The sequence below is a fragment of the Anomaloglossus baeobatrachus genome, chromosome 5, assembly GCF_048569485.1.
Source record: "Anomaloglossus baeobatrachus isolate aAnoBae1 chromosome 5, aAnoBae1.hap1, whole genome shotgun sequence".
Classification (NCBI taxonomy): Eukaryota; Metazoa; Chordata; class Amphibia; order Anura; family Aromobatidae; genus Anomaloglossus; species Anomaloglossus baeobatrachus.
In genome coordinates, this window is record NC_134357.1 from 455,879,094 (window position 1) to 455,898,653 (window position 19,560).

Consider the following 19,560-nt stretch of genomic DNA (forward strand, 5'->3'; position numbering starts at 1 on the left):
TGCTGCGGGCATAGAGGCTGATGCTGCAGGCACAGAGGCTGCTGCTGCGGGCACAGAGGCTGATGCTGCGGGCACAGAGGCTGATGCTGCGGGCACAGAGGCTGATTCTGCGGGCATAGAGGCTGATGCTGCGGGCAGAGAGGCTGATGCTGCGGGCACAGAGGCTGATGCTGCGGGCACAGAGGCTGATGCTGCGGGCAGAGAGGCTGATGCTGCGGGCATAGAGGCTGATGCTGCGGGCACAGAGGCTGATGCTGCGGGCACAGAGGCTGATGCTGCGGGCACAGAGGCTGATGTTGCGGCCAGCATGGGGGATGGAGCACGTTTGGGAGTGCGCAGCATGGCGGATGGAGCACGTTTGGGAGTGCGCAGCATGGCGGATGGACCACGTTTGGGTGTGCGCAGCATGGCAGATGGACCACGTTTGGGAGTGCGCAGCATGGCGGATGGACCACGTTTGGGAGTGCGCAGCATGGCGGATGGAGCACGTTTGGGAGTGCGCAGCATGGCGGATGGAGCACGTTTGGGAGTGCGCAGCATGGCGGATGGAGCACGTTTGGGAGTGCGCAGCATGGCGGATGGAGCACGTTTGGGAGTGCGCAGCATGGCGGATGGAGCACGTTTGGGAGTGCGCAGCATGGCGGATGGAGCATGTTTGGGAGTGCGCAGCATGGCGGATGGAGCACGTTTGGGAGTGCGCAGCATGGCGGATGGAGCACGATGGGGAGTGCGCAGCATGGGAGATGGAGCACGTTTGGGAGTGCGCAGCATGGCGGATGGAGCACGATGGGGAGTGCGCAGCATGGGAGATGGAGCACGATGGGGGGTGCGCAGCATGGGGGATGGAGCACGATGGGGGGGTGCGCAGCTTGGGGGATGGAGCACGATGGGGGGTGCGCAGCATGGGGGATGGAGCACGATGGGGGGTGCGCAGCATGGGGGATGGAGCACGATGGGAGGTGCACACCTCCCCCCAACACACACACACACGCGCACTGCACAACACACACACTGGGAAACACAAACACCGCCCTACACAGACACCCACACACACAGACAACGCTGCACACACACAACACCCAACACACAAATGTGGCGCCCCTGACCTGGTCAGGCACCACAGAGTATTGCACCCATGCGGGAGCAATGCTTCCAGGTAATCTCCAAAGGCCAGGATGAGGTGCACACACAAACATATAGTGACCAGGCCTCCCACATTACCAGAGGGGACCCTTGGGTAGCCAGAAGGGGTTAACTTTCAATTCCCAGCTAGGGGGTGTGTTCAGAGGCTGGTTGCTAGGAAGCAGGGCAGAGAGGAAGAGGAGAGTCTGGAGGAAGAAGTTGAAGTGTGAGGAAGCAGGGCAGAGGAGCTCTAGAGTGTGAGACAGGCCCTGAGGAGTGCAGTAGCTGAAAGCGGGGGAGAAAGGAGTACCGTGGGTCGGCCTGAAAATCATCCAGAGAGAAGGGTGGCTGAGTACGGAGATCCCGGTATCCGAGCACACAAGGGGAACTAGGTCCCCAGTACAGGCAGCAGATCATCCAGAGCTGCTTAACCTACAGGTGGGGGGGGGTACTTCATGCCCTCACCACGACTACACAGAGCTTGAGCCAAGCAGCAATCACCAGGCCCATAAGGGGACAGGGCCAGAAGCCATCCCACCAAGGCCACGCTGCCGGCAGACGAGCCAGAGAGAGGGGAGCAGGGTGGTAACAGCTTCCCTGGAGGGGTCCTACCACGCTTCAAGCAAAGGATCCTCCTAAAACAGAAAGAGTGCAAGGAAGGCGAGTGGACAGCTACCCTCAGAACGGCCTCCTGGAATTCCTGGTTCAACCTGGTTATCACAGTGTCGCCCGGGCATCTCACCGTGACCTCCAAACAGTGAGTAAACACGTTGAAAGACTTCTTGGACTGTGTTTGAGTCATTCTGCGACCTGTGGTCCCACACACATACACCGGGGCCTGGGGCTTGCCTCACTCTCAGGGGGCTAATATACTGACTGCACCCACCATCAGCCCCAGGCATCCCTTAATCTGCAGTGGCGGTCCCCGCTGACCGCAATACTGAGAGTGGCATCACGACAATCCTAAAAGAAGGTTCCCTACCTGTGACCAGACTGTTCCATCCACGTGGAGTCCCTGAAGGTACTGCACCGACACATACTAGCGGGGCTTCACAACTTCTGGCGTCACGAACAGGATAAGGACTAGACCTGTTCAGACAGGTGACCGTGTGCCTCAGAGGTCCGACCGCAAAAATTGAACCGCCGCCATATTGCCATCTTCAAAAGCGCGCGCTGCAGCCCGCGCGAGGGAGAAGAGCACCGCCCACGAAGAGGTGTGGCCGCCCCAGAACCCCCACAATTCGGAGAGCGTTCTGACCCAGGAAGTGGAAAAGGGGCGCGGAGATTTTTGAAGAAAAATGGACGCTGCAGGAGGTAATGCCCCTGGTCAGGGCGACGCAGCCCAAGCGATGCCAGCCCCCGTCGCGCTGGACGCAGCAGCGCCCGGTGCCGGTGCCGCGGTCGCAGCCGCGCCGGCCGAAGTCTCCCCCATAATGCCAGTTTCCTTACTGTGTGTCCCAGGAGCGCAATGGCTGCCCCAATACGCCGGTAAAATAGACACGCTGACCGGGTTTAAGAAGAAGATCAACACCCTGCTAGACATGCACGCGATGACTGGTAAGCAGAGGGCCGCTGTGGTGCTGGGACAATTGACTGGAGCAGCAGAATTGGAAGCTGAGTCCTGGACCAATGATGACCGGGGCTCTGTTGAGACCATCTTTGCCAAACTAGCAGCTGCTTTTGAACACCGCACAGAGGGAGAGCTGAGGACGGACTTCTATAATTGCCGTCAGAAGCCCCAAGATAGTATAAGAGACTATGCCCTCAGGCTGCAGGCTGCACTACGGGCTCTCAAGCTGGTGGACCCTGTCAGTGATCAGGAAGGAAACCGGATGATGAAGGAACAATTCTTGCGGGGCCTGCGCTCTCCTGAGGATGGGAAGCAGATGAAGCTGTGGTCCCTGGAACACCCTGACGTGGACTTTGCCATTCTGAAAGACAGGGCAGTGAAAGCACTCCAACCTCCTGTGGACACAGACCCCGTCGCACCCGCATGGCCTGCCAGTTCCACGGCTGCAGGAGCGGAATCCTCCTCGCAGTCCCTGGTAACTGCAAAAGGACTCAACGCGCCAGCAGAGGCTATAAATACACTATCCTCCCAGGTGCAACAGCTCACTAAGGATGTCGCACAAATCCTGAAAGCAATGCAGTTGCCCTCAGAACCCAAAGTCCCTCATCGGATCCTGCTAGCTGACAGCCCAGAGGACGTCCCTTGGATGCGGAGGAGAAGAGGTCCTACAACCCGAGGCAGGAGCAGTGATCGCTATGACTCATCTGGACAACCCATCTGTCGTCGTTGCCAGGAGGCAGGACACTATGCAAGGGCCTGTCCTTTAAACGAGCCAAACCTGGGGCCGGGGGCCAGTCCTCAGGATTAAGAAGATCAGGCCCAGGTCGCTGCTGTGATCAGTACGTGGGTGGACGTCCTGTCCTGTCCATTGTCCTGGACGGGATCCCTACCCCGGCATTATTGGACACCGGCTCTCAGGTCACCACGATCCCGTATGTTCTTTATCGTAGGTTTTGGTCGGACGACGATCTCCGACCACCGGACCCCTCCCTCACCATCTATGCTGCCAACGGACAACCTATAGACCAGATCGGGGTCAAAGAGGTAACCATAAAGGTGGGAAGGCAGGAAATGAAGGGACAAGGACTGATTGTTGTGGACACTGATATTAGAGAAAGGAACCCGCAAATGATTTTAGGCACTAATGTCATAGAAAATTGCCTAGGGGAAGTGTTGTTGTTGCTTCACCAGATTGTTGAAGGTGCTGAGGGCAGGTCGCAAAGAGCCTTGGAAAAGGAGATCCGAATCATTATGAGGAAGCAACAGGTAAAACAGACTGGCGGTGAGATTGGTAGTGTACGGGTGATGGATGCAAACCCCATTGTGATACACCCACGGAGTGAAATGATGATGTGGTGTAGAGCAGCGGTAGGTCTCAGAGGACAAGACTACCAGGCTGTACTAGAGCCCACTCATTCAGACCACTGGCCCACGATTCTGACAGCCAGGGGGGTAGTTGATGTACACAAGGGACGAGTGCCTGTACGAGTGTTGAACTGTGGGGAGGAGGAAGCCAGACTACCAAGGTACGCTACCATAGCCAAACTGTTTACATGCTCAGATGACGCCATAACACCTGTAGGTCCCCTGACACAAGCTGACTCAACAGAGGATGAGACCTCCCAAAAGCAGTTAGAGGACTGGTGCCAGAAACTACACGTGGGGACTGACTCTACACCCGTCTACCAGAAACATGGGGTTTACAGGGTCGTGCAGGAATACGAGCAGGTCTTTAGTAAGAACCCACTAGACTTTGGTAGGATCAAAGGGGTGCAACATCACATACCCACAGGCAGTCATCCTCCCATTAAGGAAAGACATAGGCCTATTCCACCAGCCCATTACCAGCGCACAAAGGACATGCTGAAGGACATGAAGGAGGCAGGCGTCATAAGGGACAGTTGTAGCCCCTGGGCGGCTCCCCTGGTCCTGGTAAGAAAGAAGGATGGCACGATGAGGATGTGTGTGGATTACAGACGGATAAATCAGATAACACACAAGGATGCCTACCCTTTGCCAAGGATAGAGGAATCCCTCGCTGCCTTGAAAGCCTCTAACTACTTTTCTACCCTAGATCTTACTAGTGGCTACTGGCAAGTATCTGTAGCAGAAGAAGATCGGGAGAAGACGGCCTTCACCACCCCAATGGGCCTCTGTGAGTTCAACAGCATGCCATTTGGACTCTGCAATGCCCCCGGGACCTTCCAGAGGCTTATGGAATGCTGCCTAGGGCAGCTCAACTTTGAAACCGTCCTGCTATACCTGGATGATGTCATCGTGTACTCCAAGACCTACGAGGACCACCTGAAACACCTGGCTGAAGTCTTTGAAGCGCTATCCCGATATGGAATGAAGCTGAAACCATCCAAGTGCCATTTACTGAAGCCAAAGGTCCAGTACCTAGGTCACGTGGTCAGTGCAGAAGGAGTAGCACCGGACCCAGAGAAGGTCACAGTCATCCGGGAATGGCCCACACCTACTACCGTCCGGGAGGTACGTCAGTTCCTTGGCTTGGTAGGCTACTACAGAAGGTTCATCAAGGGCTACACGAAAATGGCAGCGCCTTTGCAAGAGCTCCTGGTAGGCCACCCAAAGAAGAGAGGAAATATCTCCGGCCCGCCATTTCACTGGGGAGAAGCAGAAGAACACTCCTTCAGACAAATGAAAGGGGCCTTGACGGGTGAAGAGATCCTAGCCTACCCTGACTACGGTCTGCCATTCGTACTGTACACAGATGCCAGTAATGTGGGACTGGGAGCAGTGCTTTCACAGGTGCAGGGAGGCAAAGAGCGTGTGATTGCTTACGCCAGCAGGAAGCTCAGGCCTACTGAAAGAAACCCGGAGAATTATAGCTCATTCAAGCTAGAGTTCCTGGCCATGGTATGGGGCTATCACAGAGCGGTTCAAGCACTACCTGGCAGCCACCAAATTCACTGTCTTCATGGACAACAACCCCCTGACCCACTTGGATACTGCTAAATTGGGTGCCATGGAGCAGCGTTGGGTAGCCCGACTGGCGAATTATGACTTTACTGTCAAGTATCGAGCTGGCCGCAAGAACGGCAACGCAGATGCTCTGTCCAGGATGCCTCACCTAGCAGACGAGGGTGAAGATGTAGATGATCTTGAAGAGATTGAGCTGCCAGCGTTCCATCGCCATGGAGCAAAACAGTGTCGGCAGTCGCGTGCCAACCGCCAAGAGGTGACCCTGAACCCACTACCTCACTACAACTGGAAGGAGACCCAGGAAAATGATCCAGCGGTAGGCTTGGTAAAGAAACTGATCAGCCAGCCGGGCGCCAGCCTTGACAAAGGAGCCCCACCTGAGGCACAGTACCTATGGAAGGAGAGGGGTCGATTATTCATCTATCAAGACAAACTTTACAGGAGCATCATTGACCCGAGGACGCATGAGAAGGTGTGGCAAGTGATTGTACCACAGAAGGATACGAGGATGGTGCTAGAAGCCTATCACAATGGTGCAGGCCACTTTGGTTGGAAGAAACTGGAGGCCCTACTTAAAGTAAGATTCTACTGGGTGGGCATGAGATCTGCCCTAGAGAAGTGGTGTCGAAACTGCGGGCCCTGCAATCTTAGAAGAAAAGACCAGCCCAGCCAGAGAGCACCACTCCAGCCAATCCAAACTAAACGGCCCCTGGAGATCGTGGCCCTGGACCATGTAAAGTTGGCACCCAGCAGACAAGGCTACAACTACGCTCTCACTATGGTTGACCACTACTCCAGATTCCTGGTGGTAGTACCAGCAAGGACTTGACAGGTCAAACTGCAGCCAAAGCTTTCCAGACACACTTCTGTCGACCACATGGCTATCCAGATCAAGTGCTCACTGACCAAGGACCAGCCTTTGAAGCTGAAGTGTTTAAGGAGTTTTGTAACCTATACGGCTGCCAGAAGATCCGTACTACGCCTTACCATCCTCAGACCAATGGCATGTGTGAGAAGATGAACCACATCATTCTCGACCTTCTGAAGACGCTCCCACTAGAAGAACGAAGTCAGTGGCCGGAAAAACTGCCCGATCTAGTGGACATGTATAACAACATCCCTGTGAGTTCCACGAACTGCACACCGGCATACCTGATGAGGGCCAGACCAGGGAGATTGCCAGTAGATCTGGAAATGGGAGTTGAGACCCCTGAAGACCATCAACAAGGTGCTGATTGGGATTCCAACCGCCAAGCCCAATACAAGAAAGTACAAGAGTGTGTGGAGCGAAGCCTGACTCAGCAGCGTGAGAAACAAGAAAAGGCCTACAATCGAAAAGCACCTGCTGTTCCTTTGATGCCAGGAGATATAGTTCTCAAAAGAAAGAGAAGACGTCATAAACTTGACAATCACTGGGAAGAAGAACCCTATACTGTGTTACCATCGACGCTTAGCAATGAAAAGACATGCCGTATCAGCAAAGATGGAGGAAAAACAACAGCTGTCGTTTCTAGAGATCGCTTAAAGAAATGTCCTGAACAATTAAGAACCCTGAAGAAATTCCCAACCCTTTGCCAGTTCAAGAACCAAAAGAAAAGATGATCCATACTGTACTTGGAGATTTCCCAGCAAGTTGGCCTCAATACAATGGAGCAGTAGTTATTCCAGTCATTACATTCCCTCAATCTAGAGAAGTAAGAGACCCAGAAGAACCTGTTCAGAACCTGGAAGAGCCAAATGTAGCTGAAGCAGAAGACCATGCACTGGTATCAATACCCAGTACACCTATTATTCACATTGAGACACATACATCGGGTGGGAGGACACAACCTCAGACAGATGACAGTATAGTACTGCGTAGATCAACCCGCAGCAACTTTGGTCAGCTCCCATTACGCTATAGAGAAAGTACAGTTTAGTTCAAAGTGACGGTATGAAAGGTAATGTTTAACCTGTTTACAGTTAAGTAACGTTTAAGCGAAATGTGCCCACAAGGACTATTGTGAGACCTCCTTAAAATGTTAGACCACTGGTTATGAACTGGCTTTAACCACAAACTTTGCATTGTAAAAAGTTGCCTCCTTGGTATCAACCACAGAGTCTGCCTGTTGAGGGGCATGGCTCTGCACCAACAAGGGGGCACGCCTGTTTATGGGGCCTGCCCTCCAACACTCGGAAGCGGGTACGCCTGTTTATGGGGCCTACCTTACACCACTCCCCTCAGGAGAGGAAGATTGGAGGAAAGGTCTGGGGAAGGTGATGGCCCAGCCCTGGTCACCAAAAGGACCGGCGACCTACCTCCTGGAGGTTTTTGGGTGGGGTTCGGACATGTGGGTGGTTGGTGGTGGAATGGTACCTGGCATGTTTAAATGTAAATAATTGCCCCTGCGTGGGAAAAGTTTGTATTTACCTTTTCTCTTGTCTTTGCAGCCCGAGGACGTGCTGATGATAACTAAGGGGGAATGTGGCGCCCCTGACCTGGTCAGGCACCACAGAGTATTGCACCCATGCGGGAGCAATGCTTCCAGGTAATCTCCAAAGGCCAGGATGAGGTGCACACACAAACATATAGTGACCAGGCCTCCCACATTACCAGAGGGGACCCTTGGGTAGCCAGAAGGGGTTAACTTTCAATTCCCAGCTAGGGGGTGTGTTCAGAGGCTGGTTGCTAGGAAGCAGGGCAGAGAGGAAGAGGAGAGTCTGGAGGAAGAAGTTGAAGTGTGAGGAAGCAGGGCAGAGGAGCTCTAGAGTGTGAGACAGGCCCTGAGGAGTGCAGTAGCTGAAAGCGGGGGAGAAAGGAGTACCGTGGGTCGGCCTGAAAATCATCCAGAGAGAAGGGTGGCTGAGTACGGAGATCCCGGTATCCGAGCACACAAGGGGAACTAGGTCCCCAGTACAGGCAGCAGATCATCCAGAGCTGCTTAACCTACAGGTTGGGGGGGGTACTTCATGCCCTCACCACGACTACACAGAGCTTGAGCCAAGCAGCAATCACCAGGCCCATAAGGGGACAGGGCCAGAAGCCATCCCACCAAGGCCACGCTGCCGGCAGACGAGCCAGAGAGAGGGGAGCAGGGTGGTAACAGCTTCCCTGGAGGGGTCCTACCACGCTTCAAGCAAAGGATCCTCCTAAAACAGAAAGAGTGCAAGGAAGGCGAGTGGACAGCTACCCTCAGAACGGCCTCCTGGAATTCCTGGTTCAACCTGGTTATCACAGTGTCGCCCGGGCATCTCACCGTGACCTCCAAACAGTGAGTAAACACGTTGAAAGACTTCTTGGACTGTGTTTGAGTCATTCTGCGACCTGTGGTCCCACACACATACACCGGGGCCTGGGGCTTGCCTCACTCTCAGGGGGCTAATATACTGACTGCACCCACCATCAGCCCCAGGCATCCCTTAATCTGCAGTGGCGGTCCCCGCTGACCGCAATACTGAGAGTGGCGTCACGACAATCCTAAAAGAAGGTTCCCTACCTGTGACCAGACTGTTCCATCCACGTGGAGTCCCTGAAGGTACTGCACCGACACATACTAGCGGGGCTTCACACAAACACCGCGGCATACATAAATATACGCACATACCGCGCAACACACACACTGCACAAAACATACCTCCCCCAAAACACACACAAACCACGCAACACACACACAATGCTACAGACACACAGCGTTCCACAAACAACGCAACACACGCAACACACACAACGCAACACACAAACAACACCGCTCTCACCCCCCGCCACACCCAGACAATACCCAGAACATGTACAGCGCCCTACACAAACACTTGGTAACTACACACAACAACATCTATATATATATAACAAAAATCATACATGAACTACACAATACGTAAATTCTAGAATACCCGATGCGTAGAATCGGGCCACCTTCTAGTATATATATAAACTTGTCATTGCAGGCTGTGGCTCTCTGCTTTAGCTGCTGCCTGCACTGATGATACAGGTTGCGAGCGCCATTCCTGCAGAGACCTGATTAGAAGAGAATAAGAGAATTGTTTACTTACATAAAGCACCACTCTAGCTTTTTTTTTCAGCGCTGTGGCACTTTAAATCTAAGCCCCTATACTCATCTTCTGCCAGCTTCACCTTTTACCGATGCCACTTCGGTCCCGCGTTGTCATCATGTGCCCGGAGCTTCTAACTTGCTGAAAGTCAGAAACTACGTCATAACATCTCAATGCACATCTATGAGAGCAAGAAGAAGGCCGGAAAGAGGCTCTCGTCGACTTGCATTGAGTTGTGATCTCCGGCCACTCCATTAAACACTGAAGCTGTTGGCAGGTCACAAATCACAGGAGACTGACTGGGGTGGCACTGGAAAAAGATGAAGACACCAGAAGGTGATTATCAGACAGGGGGCAGGGGACTTAGACTTAAAGCACCACTTCAGCAGTGCAATACAAGCAAACACTGGAGTGGTGCTTTAACGTTAGTGTGTGCAGAGCAGAGATGCTGGTGCCGCCACCCAAGAGGAGGTGCTTTAGAGCAATGAATGGACATCACGGTGGCTCAGTGGTTAGCACTGCAGTCTTGCAGCACTGAGGTCCTGGGTTTCGAATCCCACCAAGGACAACATCTGCAAGGAGTTTGTATGTTCTCCCCGTTTTTGCGTGGGTTTCCTCCCACATTCCAAAGACATACAGATAGCGAATGTAGATTGTGAGCCCCAATGGGGATAGTGTGTATGACAGTATGTAAAGCGCTGCGAAATATGTTAGCGCTATATAAAAATAAAGAATTATTTATTTATATTATGAAGATACAGGAGAGAAGACATCCACCTGAGAGAGTTGAGTGCAAGTCGAGACAAAGCCCTGACCTTCCGGGACAGAGGGACTGAAATGAGTGGAAGTCAGGACAAAGCCCTGACCTTCCGGGACAGAGGGACTGAAATGAGTGGAAGTCAGGACAAAGCCCTGACCTTCCGGGACAGAGGGACTGAAGTGAGTGGAAGTCAGGACAAAGCACTGACCTTCCAGGACAGAGGGACTGTATTGAGTGGAAGTGGGGACAAAGCCTAACCTTCTGGGACATAGGGACTGAATTCAGTGGAAGTCGGGACAAAGCCCTGACCTTTCGGGACAGAGGGACTGACCTCTCAAATTGGGACAGTCCTGCTGAATTTCGGGTGGTTGGGAGCCATGTTTTAATGAATCAGGAGCATCTGACTACAGCATGTCTTTTCATCAAGACATACGTGAAAATCGACGGTTTAGATGAATCTGGACCATAAGACATCATTCATCAAAACTGCCTCACAGTAATCTGATTGTTGCCCATAGCAACCTATCAGAACTTAGCTTTCATTACTTAAACTGCTTTGGAAAAATGAAATTTAGGATTTGACTGGTTACAGTGTGCAACAAAAGTTATTCTATTGTTATGCAGGTTTGATGAATGAGGCCCTATATGACTACTGCAGTCATAGGACCCATTTTCTCCACATTTAGGTGTTGTCATAAACTTGAGACCGGCAGCCATTGCTTTTTTTCTTTTTTTTTTTTTAAAAAGACACAGTGTCGTATCGTTTCCATCCATTCCGTTTTTTTTATTAATATTATAGTTGTCAAGGTGACAAACACACCCAAAATGTTTCTGAGGCACGCAATGAATCCTGAAAATCCACGTAAAATAACCTGCGCCATAATCGTTACGAAATTCCAAATAGGATTTCAGCATGCAGGCAAGAAAGGGGTTAAAGACGCTGTATGTAATATTGTTATTATCATCCGCCCTTGCAGGAAGTGCCTGACAAGTCTTCTGATGAAGCGTTTGGAAAGACATAAAGGAAGCTCTTAATAATCAGCCCAGGTGCGCGGCACACAGGTAGATTTATTGGAGATGTACATTAACTGGATACATTAAAATTTGCTGACAGAGGGGGTTTCGGCTTTTTTTGTGCATCGGGAGTCTCAGAACTTATCCTTAAAGAGAGGTTCACTGAGACTTCCCACAATCCCTTGGTGCTGAAACAACAATGGAGTTTATATATTTAATCATGTAAGGGGTGAGATTATATTTTCCAAAAACTCTGGTTGTTTTTAGTGAATAGGAACATTTGACATTTACATCCAAGAATTAAAATTCTACCCCAAATTTACTTTGCTTACATTACTGAGCTTTTTTTTTTAGTAAGGAAGGGGCTACATGGCTAAAGATCTCTGTGTGCTCCCTCTATGTCACAGCAAGGGTCGTACTGAGCCCGGGCCCCATAAGGTCCGGTGACAAGCAAAAAGTACAAAAGAGGTGAATTTTTAGCAACTTGCTTTTCGTAGTTGTGGTACCTTGTTGGACACAATCACAATGTGACCCAATCACTTGCACTATGCTACTGTGGAAGGTGGACTTGCCCCTGTACGGTTTATGTCATGTATTTTATGTGTTATACCAATTGTATATGTTAAGGTGTTCTGCTAGCTGGTGCAGGTTCCAGGTTCATTAGAGCGGGACTGCAACCAAGGACACCACTTGGTGGTTGGGCTGAAAGAGCAGCAGGATGGAAGAGGCAGGGTTAAAAGGGGAAGTGACAGATGTGGGAAAAAGAACAGTTGGAAGGTCTTGAGGGGAGCCGAGCCAGTGTAGATTAGAGTTCTGGTATGTGAAGACGTGGTCTCGGTGTTAAGGCCAGTCAGAGAACCCTGAGGTACAGTAACCTCAAGAGGTCCACAGCCTAAGGTTCACCCTGGTGGGATTAGAGATTTGTCTGGCTAGAGAGCTGCTGAGGCCCAGAATCAGACGAAGGTGAACGGAGTCATGATGAAGGAGACACAGACCCCAAAGCTTGAGGAAGAGATCCAAGGTAGTGGAGGGGAACAAGTCGAGGAGTAGTAACCCAAAGGAAGGCGATGTCTGTCGTAACGGTGTGAAGAATAAAAGTGAACATTTCTGGTTGCCTAAGCGAGCTCTGGGGTTGCATGTGTTACTAATTGTCTACAACTACTGCTGGTAGGGTTGTGGACACCGGCCTGAAGAAACCAGTAAGTGTCATGTACCCCATCCGAAGTCACATGTGCACACAGAGTCCCCTTGGCGAACGAGTGCAGCACCCATTTGGCCTGGGGCTGGCACCTTCCTTCACTACGATGTAGAAGCAGCAGGCTGTGTCACATAGTTCCCTATTATTTAGTAAGGAGGATGCATCAGCAGAATTGAACCTGCTTGTTGACAGCTTCCAAATAGCCACAGACATTTCTGTACTTCACTGTACAGATTGTGGAAATTTGGATGGTTTCACACTAAGCCGGAGATCCTCTGCCGGTAACTCTCTAGGTATCTTGTGTCTAGAATGCACAACATCTCCTGAGAGATAGCGTCTGTTGGGTTTGCCTTGAGTTGTAGTGTCCTTCAGAGTCAGATCCAGAAATAATTGTCTAATTGAGGCAATAGGGAGTGGTTGGTTTTATGGCAACTCTCAGGGCTTGTGCAGGTGACAGCATTTTCAGTACTAGTGACGTCCGACAAAAGCATCATATCGCACTCGGACCAATGTTATTCAATGACGCACTGCACATGGCCAGTCTTTTCCTCGGACCCCTCAGCAGCATGCATGATTTACCTCCTAGAATCGGACAGCACTCAGCCATTTAAGTCTGTGGGTCGGTGAAAGAAATCAGGAGACAGAATGGAGAAGATGGAGAAACTTTTTTTTTTTTAATTCTTCACAACATCCGAGATAAACGGTTCCTACTCTTATCAAACTCGGAGCAGTCTGAGTAGCATAATCTGACTGTATGGCGAATGTACAGTCGTGTGAACCTGGCCTTACAATGATTGTCTTCTAAGACATGCTGGAACTTGTGGTTTCCATAGCACTGACCACCTAAAATAACTGCCTACCGGTACATGCTGGGAGTTGTAGTTTCCTTGGCAACTTCTCTTCTGATTGTCCTCGGGAACATCCTGGGTTAGCATATATACATCACATTCTATCCGTGTCTCAGCTACGACACTGTCATCAAAGGGCAAATAATATTTAAAGTGAAGCAAACATAGCTGCAGGCGCGAACATTAAGAGAAGTGACATGTCGTCATTGCGCGTTTCACTCACAAGAGCGCATTGTACAAACGGATATTGTACACACAGTTCTCAGTTACAATGGACGCTGCTAATAATAGGATTTAGGGGGATTAGAGCAGCTTTATATGGATGTTTCAGTCATAAATCAAAAGAAAGCGTTAACATACAGCAATGTAATACCAAAGAAGAAGTGACCTGCGTGGGCTGCATTCGGCCGCTTGGCTTAAAGTCCTGGTCCAGTCCTGTGTAACCGAGTATAACGGATCGCTCACGTGTGCGCATAAATCCGCCAACTGCAATGCGAGACAAAAATTGGACCATTCATACGCTGTCCGTCTTTTACACACACACGCGTCAAAGGAAAAAAAAACCTAATAGAAAGATATAGCTAGATAAATGATAGAAAGATATTAGATAGATAAATATCCTGCAAATATATAATTTCCCAATCTTCCTACACATTAGAAACTTCCCCCTTTAGTGCCTTGCATGTTGAGTTTATTCTACAGCTTTTATGTTTGCTTAACCTAATAAATAAAGAACTAATTTAAAAAATGGCATGGGATCCCACCTATTTCTAAAAACCAGCAAAGATAAAGCAGACAGCTGGGGGCTGATATTGTCAGACTGGGAAGGTCCATAGTTATTTTTTTTTTTGTTTGTTTTTTTTTTTTTAAAAAACGCTCCCTGACTTTTTCTCTAGTTCATCAATTTACTTAAAAAAAAACAAAAAACAAACCTATGCATTTTTATTACTTTCTGCAAAGTCAAAAGTTTACATACACTAATAGTACTATGCCATTAAACAATATGGGACAGCCCATATGATGATGTCATGTCTTTGGAAGCTTTGGAAGCTTCTGGTAGGTTTATTGGCAACATCTGAGTTAATTAGAGACACACCCATGGATTTTATTTTAATGCACCCCTGAAACACTCTGCTTCTTTGTGTAGCATCATGGGAAAGTCAAAAGAAATCAGCCAAGATCTCAGGAAGAAAATTATGGACTTGCACAAGTCTGGTTCATCCTTTGGTGCAATTTCCAGATACCTGAAGGTGCCTCATTCATCTGTACAAACAATTATACGCAAGTAAACATGCCTTAAAACATTCTCTCTCTCTCTCTCTCTGTTGATCATTGTTTTTGTGCTTTTTTTGTCTAGTTTTGTATGTTTTGATCTTATTTTCTCTTTTCCTCATATTCACCTTTTAATTTGCTCCTTTTTTAATGTCACATTTTTATGCTTTTTTTTGTGGCCAGGGTTTAGGTTTTTCAGATGTTTTTGGTTGATTCATCATTTTCAACTTTTCAAAAAGTCACCAAATATTGGCAAAAATGCACATCAAGCACCACTTGGAAAAACACATTCCCTTGGAGTGATTTTATGTAAGTCAGAATTTCTTTGGCTTAATTTTTATACCATTTCTTGCAAAATACAAAACTTTTTGCTCTAAAAAGAGGTAAAAAAATTAAATACAACAATAATGATGATTTTTGACCTTGCCCAAAATTTATGAACCCAACTGGGCCATTTTGAAAAATTTGATGCAAAAAACCCTCAACAAACATCACAAGACAAATGGCGCGGGCGGAGGAGGGGACGCTGCGCTCTCCCACTGCTCGGGTCCGGCTGCGGCTGCTGCTCGGTGGTGGCTCGAGCGGTTGGCCGGATCCCAGGGACTCGAGCGGCGCTCCTCGCCCGTGAGTGAAAAAGGGGGGGGATTGATTGTGGGGATTTGGATATTGTCCGTGACGCCACCCACGTTTGTGGTGAGATTGGTGACACCACCGCTGCTCTGGACGGGGATCCCGGGAGCGATGACAGGGATCAGCCAGGATGTTAGTTCTCCCCTCCGTGGGTAGGGGGTTGGTTGTCCCGGGGCCCGGTGATGGGGTAGGGATGGATTGCAGGCGGGCTACGGGGCCTGGTGAGGTGCAGGGTCGCGGGGGCAGTGCTGTACCGCACTGCACGGTGGTACTCACTCAGCCAATGATGAACACAGAGTCTCCGGTAAAACAAACGGCTGGATGGACGGGTCCCACAGACAGCTGCGGTGTTTCTCCTCCCGGCAGGTTGATGGTGACTGCCTTTCCCTGCACCTGTGTAGTGTGTACGGTTCCAATGGGTTCCCACCGGTAACCTGCTCCCCAGCTTGGATATGTGCTGAAGGAGCCCTTTTTGCCCGCAGGCTCTGGCCCTGGGAACTTTAGCCTTGGCGGTGACTGTGTTTCCCTCTCTCGGTTGGACTGTTGCTTTCTGTCGGGACTTGGCTGCTGGGAAACCCAGGAGGTTCCCTTCGCTAACGAATTTGGCAAATTCACGGCGACTCCTAGCCTTGCCGGGGTCCGTAAGCCCCTGCCGGATGGTGCTGGCTTCTCTTTGCGTGCCGGGCCACCACCCGTCCACGGTCCTTACGGCTAGCTCCAGTAGGCCAACCTTGCTGCTTCGTCCGGGCCACACACCCGGACCAACTTCAGTCTGCTCCACTACCACTTTCCTTCCTCCCACTTTCGACTCTCAAACTGAACTGTTCCTTTTCCCGCCTCCAGGACTGTGAACTCCTTGGTGGGCGGGACCAACCGCCTTCCCCACCCCCTGGTGTGAACATCAGCCCCTGAAGGAAGGCAACAAGGGTTTTTGTCTGACTTTGGTGTGCCTGACCGGGAGTGTGGGGTGTGTTGGTGTAGTTACCTGTGGCCCCTGGCTTGTCCAGGGCGCCACACAAAAAGTGAAAAAAAAAGATGTAAGTGATAAATCAAGACCAATGTGTCCAGTCATAGACCGACACAACTGAAGGATGGCCCTCGGGTCGTAACATATCTGCCGCCGGTCCTCCACTATCGCCTACTTACTGATGTCACCTTTATATATGTACTTGGGATGCAGAAAGCAGTGAATAAATTGGTGGATGACGGCACCGCCGTCTCCTTCTTCCACCAATCAGTGTGCAGATACGATGACGTCCCATTATCGTGTGTTGGAACAGAGTGCAGGGAGAACAGGAGTGAGGTGTTATCTTTTTTTATGTGTATGGGATGTATTTAGGAGGAAATGTGGAGGCTCATTCTGTCTTTAAGAATCTATGTGGGGGCTCATACTGTACTAAGAGGGCTATGTGGGGCTCATGCTGTATATGGGGGCTATGTGGGGGGTCATATGTACATAGAGAGGTTATGTGGGGGCTCATACTATATATAGGGGGCTATGTGTATTCTCATACAGTATATAGTGTGTTATATTGGGGTCTCATACTGTATATAGGAAGGCTATGTGGTGGCTCATACTGTATATTGGGTCTATGTGGGGGCTCAAACAGTATATAGGGGCCATATGGGGGCTCATATGTATATAAAGAGATTATGTGGGGTCTCACACTGTATGTAGGGGGCTATATGCAGGGTCAAACAGTATGTAGGAGATTATATTGGGGTCTCATATTGTATATAGAGGGGCTATGTGGGGGATCATATTGTATATAGGAGTTATATGGGGGTTTCATACTGTAAAGTATATAGAGGGACTATGTGGGGGCTCATACTGTATCTAGAGAGATGTCAGCATACTTAAAGGGGTTGTCCACTACTAGGACCATGTTTGGCCCCATTATAATTAAAAAGCTTATACTCACCTCCTCTTCTGGTGTGGTTCTAGTTGTGCTGGCGTTCTCGTTACTGGAGCTTATGTGAGGTTGTGACGTCACATGATCCCCATACAGTCACTACTGGCTTATCTCTTCCCGCCTTTGAACATATGAGTACTCAACAGGAAGTGTGCAGCATTATCATTTAGTTATAATATTAAAATAAAAGAGTAATTATTATAATTGTTATTAATATGTTCATATGAATATTGAGCAGACTTCATTTCAGCCTATTGGTTCAGCCAAACACACCAGACACAGTTTGTTACGGGGGGCTGTCTGATAATAAAACCTAAAGGAATGTCAGACAGTCAGGGTCCACCGTGCAAAGACTCTGCTGCAGACTATGGCAGAGGATAAGGGGTATATAAGTGTGCCACTGTAAAAAATAATAGCACAAGTGCAGAGTGCAATACCTCTGTTAAACTCACAGAGGAATATAATTAGAAAATAAAGCAATTCCTCCCTTACTTGGAGGGTGTGTGGAATGGTCTCTGTTAAAGATCACAGAGACAAAAGCAGTGAGTGTGAAATGGCACCTACCTAGGTCCGTTCCTCTAGTGGTGCCAGGAGACGGACAGCAGCGTAAGCCGCACAAAGCTCCTACCTGCATTCGCTCCACTAGTGTGCGAGGACACGAACCACTAGATATGGCACCTGCCTAGGTCCGCTCTTCTAGTGGTGCAAAAGAGACGGACAGCAGCGTAAGCCGCACAAAGCTCCTACCTGCGTTCGCTCCACTAGTGTGCGAGGACACGAACCACTAGATATGGCACCTGCCTAGGTCCGCTCTTCTAGTGGTGCAAAAGAGACGGACAGCAGCATAAGCCGCACAAAGCTCCTACCTCTGTTTGCTCCCCTAGTGTGCGAGGATACAAACAACTGCCAGACGCAGTATACGGAATGTTACCCTAGCGGCAACGTCCACCTACGAGTAGAATCACAAGGCCCAGCCGGACCATGTGCCTCAGGCACCTGCCTATGTCCGCTCCACTAAGAGGTAAGGATACGGACTGCAGCCGAAGCTGTAAGGTATAAGAACGCTACCCTGCCGGTAGCGCTCACCTAACATAGACAGAGAGATACCTAGAGGGACGTGTGACGCCCTGGACAAGCCAGGGGTCACAGGTAATGACATCACCCCACCCTACACCCCGGTTAGGCACATCAAAGCTAGACCCAAAAATCCTTGTTGCCTTCCTCCAGGGGCTGATGTTCACACCAGGGGGTGGGCCAGGCGGTTGGTCCCGCGCACCGAGGAGTTCACAGTCCTGGAGGCGGGAAAAGAGTGGAGTTAAGCTAGGGAAGTGAAAATGGAAGGAGTAAAAGTGAAGTGGAGTAAAGCAACTGACTGAGAGCGTCCGGGTGTGTGCCCCGGACAGAGACAGCAAGGTTAGCAGACGGCGGTGACCGTCTGCAGGAGTGGCCTATCGGAGTTGCCGTAAGGACTGTGGACGGGCGGTGGCCCGGCGGTACCGGACCGGTACACAAGGAGAAGCCAGCACCATTGGCAGGGGCCTTTCGGACCCCGGCAAGGCTTGGAGTCGCCGTGAATTTGCCAAATCCGTCAGTGAAGGGGACCTCCGGGTTTCCAAACAACTAAGTCCCGATAGAAGGCAACAGTCCAACCGTATGAGAGAGACACCGCCACCGCCAAGGCACCAGTTTCTCAGGGCCAGCGCCTGCGGGCAAAGAGGGGCTCCTCCGGCCCATATCCAAGCCAGGGAGCGGGTTACCGGTGGGAACCCATTGGAACCAACAGAAGTACTAGGTGCAGGGAAAAAGACAGTCACCGTTAACTACCGGGGAAAAGCAACAGCAGCCGTCCGTGGGAACCGTCTTTCCAGCCGTGTGTTTTACCGAGAACTATACACCAAAAAGAATTTGTGCAAGCCAAGATGTGAAATAAAGCATATATAATTTTTATTATTTATAAACAACAGTAACATAATAACAAAAAATGGATCAGCCCAGAAAGGACGGATGACAGAGTGGGAAACATTGGGCACTTGTTATTAAATACCGGACTATCAGAAGATAGGCAATGCGTATTAAAATAGAAGCAACCAAGCTATTACAGTCCCAAAATCTCTAGTAAGTGTCAACATATACACATATATAATAAGGGACTGCAACAAAAACCAAAGTTAACATCATGTATGTGAAGAGCATTTACCAAAGGTCCGGATTAGTAGTAGTGCCACAGCCTCCCACCAACACACTGATGCGCGTTTCGC